Consider the following 14,033-nt stretch of genomic DNA (forward strand, 5'->3'; position numbering starts at 1 on the left):
CTCCACCAAACCTAGGGACATGAACAAGTGCAAAATAAGACAAAATAAAACAAAAACAACTCAAGGACTACCAGTGATCCAGCAATGTAAAGAGCTGATGACTTGAGCAGGAGCAAAAAATATGTTTGAAGAATAAATACAAAGTCCCTTCTGTATTTTTAAAGGAGAAAAACATTGGATGTAGGTGCATAGTGGAAGGATGGTTTATTGAGATGAGGAAAATGTGTTAATGAAACACTGAAATTCTCATTAGGAATCAACAACTATACTAAAATTGGAAAGGTACGGAGAAGATTAACACGGCTCCTTTGTAAGGATGACATGCGAATTCATAATGTATTTCATATTTTTTAAAATGGGCAAAGGACTTACAAAGAAATTTCTCCAAAGATGATATGCAAATGGCCAACAAGCATATAAAAAGATGCTCAACATTACTAATCATTAGGGAAATGTAAATCAAAAATACAATGAAATATCACCTCACACTTATTAGGCTAGCCAATATAAATAACTGCACTGAGAGTCAGAAAATTACAAGTGTTGGTGAGGATGAGAAGAAATTACAACTCTTGTGTATTGTTGGTGAGAATAATAAATGGTGCAACCACTATGGAAAACAGCATAGAGTTTCCTTTAAAAATTAAAAATGGAACTACCAAATATTCCAGCAATTCCACTTCTATTTCCAGACAAATTAAAAGGAGGCTATCAAAGAGATATTTGCTCACTCGTGTTCAGGGCAGCACTATTCACAATAGCCAATAGGATGAAACAGCCCAAGTGTCCATGAATGGATGATGAAGGGATCAACAAAATATAGTATATACATAGAATGGAATATCAGACAGCCTTAAAAAAAAGGGAGGAAATTATGTTACATGCTACAACATGGATGAATCTTGAGGACATTATTCTAAGTGAAATGCTCTAATCACAAAAAGACAAATATTGTATGATTCCACTTATAAAAGGTACTTGGAGTAGTGAAATTCATTAACAAAGTAGAATGATAGTTGCCAGGGATTGCTGGGAGGGGAGAACGGGGAGTTATCTTTTTTTTTTTTTTTTTCTGTTTATTTTTTTGCCATTACAGTTGACATGTAATATTAATTTCAGGTATACAACATAGTGATTAGACATTTATATACCTTATGTAGTGATCACCTTGATAAGTCTAGCACCCATCTGACACCATACCTAGTTATTAAAATATTATTGACTATATTCTATATGCTGTACTTTAATAGATGTAGAGTGTCAGTTTTAAAGAGAGAAAAGAGTTATGGGAATGGATGGCAATAATAGTTGAGATACTCAGAGTAGTCAAATTCAGAGAGACACAAAGTACAATTGTGGTTGCCAGGGGCTTGGGGGAGGAGAATGGCTAGTTATCATTTAATAGGTGTTGAGTGTTGGTTCTATAGAACAAAAATAGTTATGGGCATGGATTGTTTAATGGTTACACAACAACGTGAATATACTTAACACTACTGTACTATAAATTTAGAAATAGTTAAGATGGTAAATTTTATGTTATGTATTTTTTTATAACATAATAAAAAATAAAAGTACCATCAATTGGAGAGAGGAAGAGGACATGTGTTAACAGATCAAAACAGCTTGGGTCATTGTAGATCAGGTAGAAGAGTCAGGTGTATCATTAACTTGTTAAGACCACATGAAAATGTCATGCAGATTTAAAGGATTCATTGTTTCTCAGGTGGGGTGAAGAGATGAAGAACAGAAAATCTTGCCCTCTGCAAACTGCTCAGATTGAAAAGACTAATTAAAAAAAAAAATAGTTTCCCTGACTTTTAAGAAAAGGCAAATGCTAAGTACTCATACACAGATTCTTGCCTTCCCATTTTCAAGTGTGTTGAGAGCCAGCAGCTTGAAATTAGCAAAAGGTGACTGCACAGCAAGTTAAGATTTGACACTGTTGTATGGTTTAAAGGTAAGTTCATTTACATTCTTTTCATACAACATTATCAGTATCACTTTAAAAATAAGCCAACTGAAGGTCAAGAGATTGAAGACAGATAAGTGATAGGAACCCTGGTGGAGGAGTTGGTATCTGCCTCCTCCTGTGGGTCTTTCACTTGACTACTTGGTGCTCCAACACTGTGATTCTTGTCTATAACTTTTATTAGAATCAACCTTCTGCATGCATCTACATGTTTTGGAAATGCAGAGAATAAAAGATGTCACTTCATGGGAAGCAGCTATTTATAAACATACGTACACCATTTCCTATGCATGGGGCACACCCAGAGAGTTTCTTCTTTACTGCTTTCCTCAGCATTGTATTAGTCAAAGACTCCATCACTGGCCATGATGCGGCAGACAAACTTGCTTTGCATTATAAGAAGCTATGGGTTCATTACCTGGTTCTACCACACGCCAGGTACATCAACATGGGCCAGATACAATCAGTGTGATTAAGTTTCCTCATCTGCAGACTGATTCCAAGTACCTCATAACAGTTAAATGGAATAGCATCTGTGCAAGCGCTGAAACAGTGAAGCACATCTGTGCAAGCGCTGAAACAGTAAAATTCTATACAAGTGTAGGCCATCATTGCCATCTAAGGAAGGACCTTAACCAAGAGTCAGAAAACACAAGGAACACTTTTTTTGAAATCCTAAAAAGAGTAGGGTTTTCCAATGCATTGTATATTGAAATGAAACATTCAGAGAATAAAATAGGAAGATATTCCTTTACTAATTTATTATTGAAAATAGTAGGGGAATAAGAGAGCTTTTTTCTCCAGAATATTCAGTGTTCTAGGTCTTAAATTCTTATCTTGAAAATATGAGGGTAAACAGGATCAAAAATGGTGATGGAATGAGAACTGACTCTGGGTGGTAAACACACAATGTGATATATAAATGGTGTATTACAGAATTGTACACCTGAAATCTATGTAACTTTACTAACCATTGTCACCCCCAATAAACTTTAAAAAAAAGAAAATATATCTTTCTTTTATGCATAAGAAATTATAATTTAGAATCACAGAATTTCCTAGTTGACTCTATAAATATTTTATTTATCTATAACAAATAACGAAATCCTTAATTCTAAGTGGTTCAGCATTACTTAACTTAGAAGATGGAGGGCCAAATCTGGATTGTAATTATTTCTGTACATGATTTTGATCAAGTTCTTAAGTGTTTATAATCTTATTTTTATATCTGTTAAAACGTGGAACAATTTGTTCCTGTTTTAGTTCGGGTTCTCTGCAAACAGTGCCCGAGACACGGAATTGGGTGCAGTTAGTTTATTGGAAGGTAATTGCAGAAAGCAGAGTGGAGGTAGGATAACAAAACAGGAAAGGAAGAGAGCAATGGAAGTTTCGCCTCCCTTGTACTCAATTGCTAAGTACATCTTTCCATGCTTTTCATACATATGTCTCTGTGTGAGCAGGATCACTTTCCCTTCCCATTAGCATTTTATGGAAGTTATTATCTCAGCTACGTTGTCTTATTTACAGGGCAACCCATTTGAAAAACAAGATCAAGTGCGTCATTCAATTTTGCATAATTGTGAGGACCTAGAATCATTTTATGTATAAGAAGATGTTTCATAAATATCACGCTTTTTAACATGGGTATAAAGTGAATGTCTTTCAGTTGCCCTCACCAATGAGTTTTGCCAGTGTTTAAAACACCTGCCCTTATTACTTCAATGAAAATTTAAATTCATAGCTCCCATTAGCATTGCAGACAATTTTTGGCCTAGTTTCCCTGGATATTAATGGATTCAGATCTTTTAATGAGCTTAATACAGGAAGAATTTTGGTATTCACATATACTACTGCCACTTTCTTAGCCTAGGGCTAGAGAGAAAAACAGTCACCAATACAAACTGGTCAAATAAGTTCAAAGAGACTTAACTATCAGAAAAGCCATTATCTACTATATAAACAACAAATGCACAGTCATTTTTGGTGTATTTCAATGCCAAATTTAATTTCTTGAACACAACTGTCTCTTTGTTTCCTCCTACCTCACAGGTAGGTCCGTATGATTCACTTTTTTTGTTTTCTCCTTACTTCACTGGTGTTTAAATTCTTGGAAAACATCAGGGCTCAATCTTTGGGAAGATTCTCTTGTTCAGTCAACACTTACCTACAGCACAGTCTTCTCTCCTGATCTTCAGTGCATATAACTGAGTATGTTCTAGAATCTTTACTTTGAGATAGTGTGCCAGACAATTTAAAAAAGGAAGAAGGGAAGTAAAGAAAGAGAGAGAGAGAGAGAGAGAGAGAGAGAGAGAGAGAGAGAGAGAGAGGAAAGGAGGGAGGGAGGGAGGGAGGGAGGGAGGGAGGAAGGGAGGAAGGGAGGGAGAAAGAAAGAGGTCACAAATTCTTCCCTGGCTTTGTCTACCCCTTTGCAATGTGATATTTATGGTCCCATTAAGAGGTTGGGTCTTCCTCTTTACTCCATTGAATCTGGGTTGAACTTGTGACATTATATGACCAGTTGCATACAGTGGAAAGGACACTATGAAAATTGCAAGCTGAGAACTCAAAAGACTTTGCAGCTTCCACTGTTTATCTTTCTCCCCTGAAATTTCCACATAAAAAGCCTGTGCTAGCCTATCAGAGAATAAGATTATGTAGAGGAGAATGATCCATCCCATCTGAGGTCCCCTAGGTCATCCAGGCCCCAGTTAATCCATCAGCCTGTTGCAGCACCTGAGTAACTCCAGGTGGTGCCAGTAAAAACTACTCAGCTGAGCTCAGCCCAAATTGATGAGAGATTCATAATCAATTAAACCACTGAGTTTTGTAGTGGTTTGCTACATATAGTAATGTGTATCTGATACAGACGTTGAAGAGATACTGCTAATTAAACATATGCAAAGTTGAACCACTGGTTCTATCCTCAGAACCCAGTACTTCAGTTTCCCCTTTACAAGTAATTGGTCATTTCAATATTCTAATTCCTCAAGCCAGAAATCTTACACTCATCCTTGCAACCTGTCTTTCCTTCAAGTCCAAACCATCAACAAATTCTGTCAGCTCTTCCTTAACACCCCAAATTGGAGCCCTTCTCTCTATTCTCTATTGCTTATATCCTTCTTCAAGGCATTACCAACTCCCAGTCAGATAACTGCAGTTAACTCAAGTGTTTCCTTGCTTCTGCCTTTATCCTGTGCAATCTATTCTCTTCATAGCAGTATGCACAATCTCTTGAATCATTAATTATGTCAGGTCCTTTCTCTGACTCAAAATCTTTCAATGAACAATTGAAATGAAACAATTTTGGGTTCCTCAAAAAGTTAAATATGCAACTACCATATGGTGTTTTCCCGAAAATAAGACCTAGTCAGACCATCAGCTCTAATGCGTCTTTTGGAGCAAAAATTCATATAAGACCTGGTCTTATTTTGATATAATATAAGACCAGGTATGATATGATATGATATGATATGATAATGATATGACATAATATAAATACCAGGTCTTATATTAATTTTTGCTCCAAAAGACACATTAGAATTGACGGTCCGGCTAGGTCTTATTTTTGGGGAAACAGTATAACCAGGCAATTCTGCTCCTAGGTACATATCCAAAATAATTTAAAACAGATGTTCAAACAAAAACTGTACGTGAACATTTAAGGCATCAGTATTCACAATAGCCAAAAAGTGGGAACAACCCAAATGTCCACCAAGAGATGAATGGATAAGCAAATTGTGGTACATCCATACAATGAAATATTTTTCAGTCATAAAAAGAAATGAAGTGATGATACATACGACAACATGGATGAACCCCAAAAGCAGTGTACTCAGTCAAAGAAGCCAGTACAGAAGGTTACACATTGCAGGACTCCATTTAATGAAATGTCCAGAACAGATGAACCCATGGATGTAGCACACAGATTGTTGGTTACCAGGGGCTGAGGTTAGGAAGGAATGGGCAGTAGTGTTCAGGGTTTTAGTTTGGATTGATGAAAGTGTTTTCAAACTGGATAGATGTGGCAATTGCACACTAGTTAATGTACAAAATGCCACTGAATTGTTCACAGTGAAATGTTTAAAGTTATGTGAGTTTCACCTCAATTACAAAAAATTGCTTCAGTGGGTTCTCATGTCACTCAGAGCAACAATCCAAATCCTCACAAACGTAATAAATGTTCCTGTGGGGTCTAGCCTTCACTTCCACTCTTCCCCTTTTTCTCTCCTTTCCTGCCACATCAGTTTCTGTGCCATTTGTCAAACATTCCTGCTCTCTCCTCTTAAGATTTATGCATTCTTGATTTCTTCTGTATGGAATGCTTTTCCCCTAGATGTTAGTATAGCTCACTCTCTACTCACTGCCAGCTATTCAGATAGTATAAAATATTATTTATTTATTTATTTTTAAATGGTCTATTGAGTCTATATAGAAGGGAGTGTGGCAATAAGCATAATGTCAAAATGTTGGTTGCACCTAGTTCCATCTGGATGATTCTCCCTGATCCTAGGTAGGTACACAATGATCTAAACTGCCAAAACTTCTCAAGAAAATGACTATGAGACCACCAAAGACCAACATCTACATGTTGAAGGTAAACATCACAAAGGAAGGCTGATTTTCTTATATATGGTAATAATGTCCCAGGTGCCTTGGGATGTGTGTTGTCATGGTGATGGGAAGAAGATGAACCAGGACAGGATTGTGAAATATTGTATGGAGTATTATAGTTTTGTCTTATTCGGTTCCACTCTTTTTAAGAAGGCTGTAAACATTCTAGATCCTGATTACATTGTACTGTCAGACATCACAGCATCATTGAAATTTTCTTGATTCACATGACATTTGGTTTTCTACACATTACTCTAGAAATTCAGAAGAGCTAATGAAAATAACATGGTTCCTGGAGGAGGTAACATAAAAATGTTTCTCAAGAAATAAACCAAAGACAAGTAAAGGTTTAATACCTACAACCCAGCCCATGGTAAGAGGAGTCGTACTAGAATATAACCTGGAAACAAAAGCTGGAAATTGGTTCTAGTTGGAATGGTGGATACCATCCAACTTATAAGCAGTAAGAATCCCAAACTACCTCAGGCTATAGATCTCAATACCCACATTAAGAACTTTACATGCCTCCTTTCTCTCTATTTTTTTTGTTCCTCTGTCCCTATACTGATAAAGACACTGCACAAATTCCCAAAAATATTTACATGTTTTATTTGAAGTAAAATTGTTTGCTCCCACACCTTGGTAAGTATAGCAAATGTTGTCAGTAAGTCATTTGTGGACAAGTGGTGAACGAACTCCAAACTCAGAGAGACTATCAGCGCTGGTGCCCACAAGGCATGGATCTGTATGGAATGGAGTCTGGGGCCCTCAGGGATTCTCTTTCATCTAGAAACCTTCCTCCACCTTCAGGACAAGGTAGTTCATTTGACTAGATATTCAGAAGCTCAGCTCTAATTTAAAATAAGTATTGCTCTTTGCATGGGTCCAGTTTCCCCTTGATTTCTTTTTAAGTTTCTTAAATAAAATAAAAATTCAACTCTTGAAGTAGTTCTAGTGTATGTTAGAGCTTATATAACATCCTGTTTACCAACAGAGCTTTACTTCAATCCCAGGCCTGCAGCTGATCTGAATGCTTATCAGCACACTACCAATGGGATCTCCACACAGAGAGAAGAGAAGCTAATTTCCCTCTTTATTTGCAATCACTTACTTTGTCTATGTAGATGCAGGTTAATTTTTCATGAAAAGTGCACATTGGGCCTAGTTTGACAATTATTCCTTGCTTTAAAATTCCTTTGACGGGAAAAAGAAAAAATATATATTTGTTGAGTTTTTAAATATGTGTTCTATATGTACAACTGGAAGTTTTAAAATGGGTTTAGCTCATTATTGGCTTCCAAAATATATGAAAAACAACAAATACATTACTGGAGCAAAGAAGAAAGGGTTCTTTCTTCCATAACTAGTAAGCATCCAATAAATGTTTGAATAAATTTTAAAAATAAGGGTCACTTCTGACATAAGAGTAAGGCATTTAATAAATATTTGATGAATGAATGATGCAAGAATCAACAGAGTATTACTTAAGTATGTTTCTCTTGATCAGAGACAGAGTTCTCTTGACTTCATTCTTTTCATACACAATAATTTTCTCTGTGGTATGACTCATACTCCAAAGCCAGCCACAAATATCTATATATATATCCATCAGTTCACTGTTTCTTTCCATTCATCCATTCAAATCATGTATTTGTTCAACTAAATTAGCCATTCAACAATCATTTATTGAGCTGATGCTGCCAAACGCTGTTCCAGGTGGTGGCAATCAAGGAGCGTGGGATAAACAATGGCAGTATAGCGTGGCATGTGCTAAAATGAGGGGAAGCACAAACTGTATGTGATGTCATAGTAAGGTACTCAATCGTCACTTGGGGAATCAGGCCAGGCTGTCCAGAATAGGTAACACCTTAGTTGCAATCTACATAGTGAGTAGGAATTAGCAAGTGAGTAAAGGCGTTGGATGGAGAAGGATGTTTTACACAGAAGAGAAGGAAACACACAGATTTGGGCACATTGGGGAACTGGTGGGAATTCACCATGGCTACAGCACAAAACCCAATGTTATAAGGGCTCAGTGTTCAAACTGGACCTGGTTGGAAGCAAACCAGGGGTTTTACAAAGCGTGTGTGTGTGTGTGTGTGTGTGTGTGTGTTCACATAACATTTCATTTATACTTCAATTACAGGTTTTACAGTATATAAATGTTAATAGTTCATGCTTTTATTTGCCCCCCCTTCACAAACAAATATGAAATATGGGGTTTACACAGAAGTTGTGGGGCCCTGGACAACAAGGGCATTAATGACTAGCAATCAGGATTCAAGTCTGTTTGTTATTTTTGCTCTTATAGATGATCTGATTTCTTAAATTCCAGACCCTATCTACTTTCACAGGCCTCCTTAAGCAGATTGTCCCCCATTGGCTTCTTTGATCTGACCTGGGGTAAAGTAACCTGCTTAAAAATCCAGAATCTGTCCGATGTACTTTGCAAATCTGACCCATGATAAAATGCCCAGGCTTCCACTAAAATAGGTGAGACATGCAGCTTGAGAACGTGTACTGTGTAAAAGTCATATTTCAGTTAATGCAAAAACACTCAGAAAAGGAGTTAAGAACTTATGAGACTTTTCTAGTTAAGGAGCAGAAGACTTTAGAGCATAGACAGGTATTTGAGAGGTAAGGAAGGCATTGAAGGCTTTGGGTCCGGCAGAGCATCTAGATGGTTTGGGTTGATGGTGTGGTGGTGGATTGAAGGCCTCGGAGTTTATACAGTGAATGATGGACACAGGGATGGATATCATGGTGGAGTAGATTCAACTCTCCCTCGAAGGAGAACCAGTTTTGGGTCTGGAACTTATCTTTCCCAAACTGCGAGAGCTGACTGTCAAAGAACCTTGAAGCTGTTATTCCCCAGATGACCCAGCTCATCACTGCAGATTGAAAAGAAGCCTTGCAAAAATGGTGATATCTTGCACTTTCCTATCGTTATTTGTAGGCTTGCCAATGATTATACCATGAAGCCCAAACACCCTTAGCATGGTTTTCAAATGCCCTCAGAAACTCCTCCCGACTTAGCTCACCCAGTGCTTTGCTCACAACCTTTGTGCTCCATTCAGACAAAAGCATTGCTTATATCCACAACACCAGTCTTTTTCCATTCCCAGTGCCATAGTGACTGGTAGTTTGTCATTCTGATTTCTTTTCCATGTACCATTTCCAATTCCACCTGCCGCAGAAAACTTTGCCCAATGTCTCCTGTGCATCCACAGTGCTTTGCATACCATGTTGCCTGTGGTTGCACTGTCATCCATTTATGTTTGTCCCCAACATCCAGTGTTTTTCAACTTCATTTTTATTTTTCTGTTTTAACCATAAAGATCACTTATGCAACATATTCCCCAGGGACTAGGCAATAAGCTATTTCTTAACTCAGTAACTCAATTGCTTCCACATTTAGGAACGCACATTAGAATCATGGGAGTAAAAATAACATTATTAAAAGGAAAACTTTGAATTTGTTTTATATAATAGGTAAGTCATCAGTAAAGTTTAGTGTTTTGACAAATAATAGGAAACCCTTGTGAAATGCCTCATAATTTAGTAGATTCACCAGTTAGAAGATGAAGATGCAAAGTGTCAGTTAGTTGCCTTTGTGCTGTGTCTCAGGCTGGATATAGAGTTTGGTACATACACTGCCAGAGGTCAGCACATGTATATAAAATGATTCTATGAATGAGTGAATGAATGAATGAATGAATGAATGGACTACTTAGTTAATTAATATTATATTCTTATTTGAAGTCATGCTCAGGAAGAGATAGAACTTCTAGGAAATCTAATGACATCCAAGTCCCCATCAACAAATGTTCTGAATAATCAGACATCTGGTGCAAACCCCAGACCCTGAATTAAGAATTTGAAATCACAGGCTGCCAAGATGAGATGCCTGTGTGTTATAGTGTGTATACAGACCTGCCATGCAAGGGATACAAGGCAAAAACTCCCTTATCTCTCTTGTTGGGTTTCATTCAAGAAAAACATAGCTGTTTAGCACAGAAATTGCACCTGTCCTGCCATGGGAGTTACAGGCAGTGGCTGTGTTTATAGAACTCCCTGCAAATGTCTCGAATCAAGAGCAGGCTATCGAAGGCCATGATGAGAACTGTAACCCCTGGACTAATGTAACATAGACCTCTCAGGAGAATGGAATGTCTTCATTACTAGCAACCCCTTTGGGCTGCTGTAATTGAGAACGGTGACTCTGACAAGAACCCATTGTAGTTCCTTTCGATTGGGAACAGTGCCAGAATGAAGAAGCCACCGATTTAACAGTGAGTGAGAGGAACAGAAGTTTCTGCATTTTTAAGTCAATCTTGGTATACAGCAGTGGGCGGAGGACAGCAAGGATTCGTGAGCCTGAGACCTGGGTTTATCATCCAGCCTCACAACCTCCATGCAGTGTGACACTGGAAATACCACATAAAGGTACTGTCACACTCCTTACTTGTGATGCTTAGATGACCGTGCCTGCCCTGGAGGGATGACGTCTAAGGTAGTAATAGTGGACAGAGTGTCAGACAGTGAAAGTGTTTGAAAGGGTAGAGCTCTCATTAATTGAGACAGTGTATTATTTACACATAAATGAAGGAAAATATATAGTGCATTCCCTTTGAGAGGTAGTGAACTTTCTTCATCAAGAGTAGAGACTTCATTTGAACTACGCAGTCTGAATATCCTTCTATCTCCTGAGTGACGTTTGAGGCATTGAGACCACCAAATCATTGGATTGGGTTAAGTCATTTCAGTCACATCTTTGTTTTTCCCATACAAGTGTCTGTTGAGTTAGTCATCTAAAATGTTAAATCATCACTGTTCTATCCCTTTGTTCCATTTCAAATTTTTTATGAATCTACAGTTCTCAGGATACAATGTTTCTCATGCTGATTTTTGATTAGACGAGACAAGATATCAACTAGCATTTCCAGCACTGAGAGTTATTTTAGGACAGCTGAAAGCAAGGGGGAAAGAGCGGTGATGTCTTTCATCAGTACTGCTGTCTCATTGTTGGACTTCTGTCTCATTTGAACTGCAAGATGCTGCATGACTTCATCAGCGAAGACCCTTGAGGTCTTGAGACCTCCTATCCCCTCCTTTTTCTATCTCTTTTCATTTTTTTAGTGTAAGGCTCCACTTAGAAATGCACAGTCCTTTGATCTTTTTGCTTCTTTGGTTTTCGTAAATTTTTCCTGACTTTAAGAGAATAACAACGTTTTCTAAATCTTTTAAACAATTAATCATTTTGCTAGTCATAAATAACAAAGCCTTAAAAAAAAAAAGAAAGAGAACGAACACTAGCCCATACTGAGCCCCATGAGTCATTTATAAAATTTGCCATATATTTTCATCAGTCATGGTGATCTTTAACCTATTTCCAAAACTGTGATTAAGTCACTTTTCTTTGAGTCACTCTGATTAATTTTTTATGCACAATTGGTGACACCAAATCAAGTGATCCGAATGTCCAGATGTTTGACTTTTCCCATGTTTCTTTCCATTTCTTTTGTGGATTTGTGGACAGGAAAGCTATGAATTCTTATGGCCTGCTTTATTCTTATTGAAGGCACTCTGCCAGTTTCCCATTCTTAATATGTTTCATGGGTATTAAACGCTACATTGTACTGATGTTCACCTTCCTGGACAAGAGTTTCTAATAGCTTTCAAGAGTCTGTTTTCTCCATATTCCCCACTATGCTAACATTCTTTCATTTTCTTTTTTTTTATTTTTTATTAAAATTTATTGGGGTGACAGTGGTTAGTAAATTACATAGGCTTCAAGTGTACTATTCTGTAATACGTCATCTATATGTCACATTGTACGTCACCACCCACAGTCAGTTTTTCTTCCATCACCATTAGTTTTGACCGTTTAACATCATCTACCACCCCCTCGCCCCTTACATTTTCTAAGACTAAATATGCACAGATTGGTAAACATGCTGGTCAATCATCTCCTAAATAACTCAGGGTGATGTGGTTCTCCCAATGATTGCCAAGTAAGGAATCCCCTTATCTTTATGTTGGAGAGAACAATTTTTACAATGTCTTCATTACTCCCTAATTGTCTATATTTCTTTGCTTCATTTCTCTTGTTAAAGGCAGATTTAAAAAATGAGTTCAATAACTCAGCCGTTTTAGAGTCATCATTAATTTCACGCCCTTCCTCATTCATTAGTGAACCTATTTTCTTGTGGTTTTCTTTTCCCTCTGGGTTTTTTTTTTTTTTTTTTTTTTTAATTCTGCTCATTTATTTTAACCCTTTTATCACATTCCATCATGACTATCATCATGTCTTCTTCCTTAGCAACATGAATACCATCTCACTAAAAAATGTATTTGGTTCTCTAGGTCCCTCATCACCCCTGAAATTAATGCCCTTGTATTTTTTTCCTCTGAAAAGTTGCACTATTACTGACAGAATTTTTCAAATCTTCTTACTCAGAGGACATTCATAGGTAATTACTTTAAAAATATGATAAAATGTCTTCTACAGGAAGGCAGCATTAATATTTTTCAACTAAAACTAAAAAAAAAAAAAAAAAAAAAAAAAAAAAAAAAAAAAAAACACTAAATGTACACTTTTTTTTTTTTCTGTAAAATTGTTTTCACTTCATCATACATTAAATTTTTGCAGCTCAACAACTCTCCTACCTCCCATGCAGGCTTCGTCTCATATTAGCAGGCCGTATTTCTCCAGAATTTAATAAAAGCCAGGACACATTTCTTATTCCCCTGTTACATGTGCTGTTTTCCCAAACATTTAGGTAGTTATAACAAATGAAAAGATGAGAAATAAAAAATTAAATAAAATATGTTCTTATAATCGGATTGTTTGAATACAAATCAGGTGTTCAGCTCAATATTTTTATTTGGATTTTTGGCTTTCTGAGAATAGATCCTAAATTAAATAGTTTTTATATTCACCATGGTCTTACCTGAGGGGTCAGTAGTGAGTGCCTGCATGCAGGTTTTATTCTTTTAAAATGTCATTTTCTTCCATTTGCTTCCCCTCATTCAACTTAAAATCAATTGTTTCTATGTTAATACCAGCACAATAGCATAGAAAAGAAATGAAATTGAAATTAGCCTGACCTGAATCCACATACAAACTGTTTCCTTCTACTCTAAACTGTAGAACAGGTTACAAAACCTTTTGAGATTCAGTCTCCTCGGTGATACAGGAATTATTAACATTCAGGCACAATTAGGCATATTGTGACACTTAAATAGAATAGTCATGTAACATATTTAGAAGAATTTATTACATTTAGTAGGTATCAAGAAATATTACTCTTTTTTTCTCTTGTTACAATTATTTTGTCCAGTGATTTTGCGTGTTCCACCTCCGTTAACCTATGGTATTGTTTTGAGATAGTTAAATATTGAAATAGTAATGAATGAGGTAAAGCATACTCGTATAGGAAATGTGATTTCC

General features: G+C 36.8%; 1 non-coding gene across 1 annotated transcript; it reads left to right on the forward strand.

Annotated features, from left to right (window-relative positions):
* Positions 1–249: 249 nt before the first annotated feature.
* Positions 250–351, forward strand: LOC141567414 (U6 spliceosomal RNA). Its single transcript, XR_012489997.1, has one exon. It is a non-coding gene; the product is annotated as a U6 spliceosomal RNA (small nuclear RNA).
* The last annotated feature ends 13,682 nt before the right edge of the window (positions 352–14,033 follow it).

Source organism: Rhinolophus sinicus, linkage group LG10, assembly GCF_036562045.2.
Source record: "Rhinolophus sinicus isolate RSC01 linkage group LG10, ASM3656204v1, whole genome shotgun sequence".
Classification (NCBI taxonomy): Eukaryota; Metazoa; Chordata; class Mammalia; order Chiroptera; family Rhinolophidae; genus Rhinolophus; species Rhinolophus sinicus.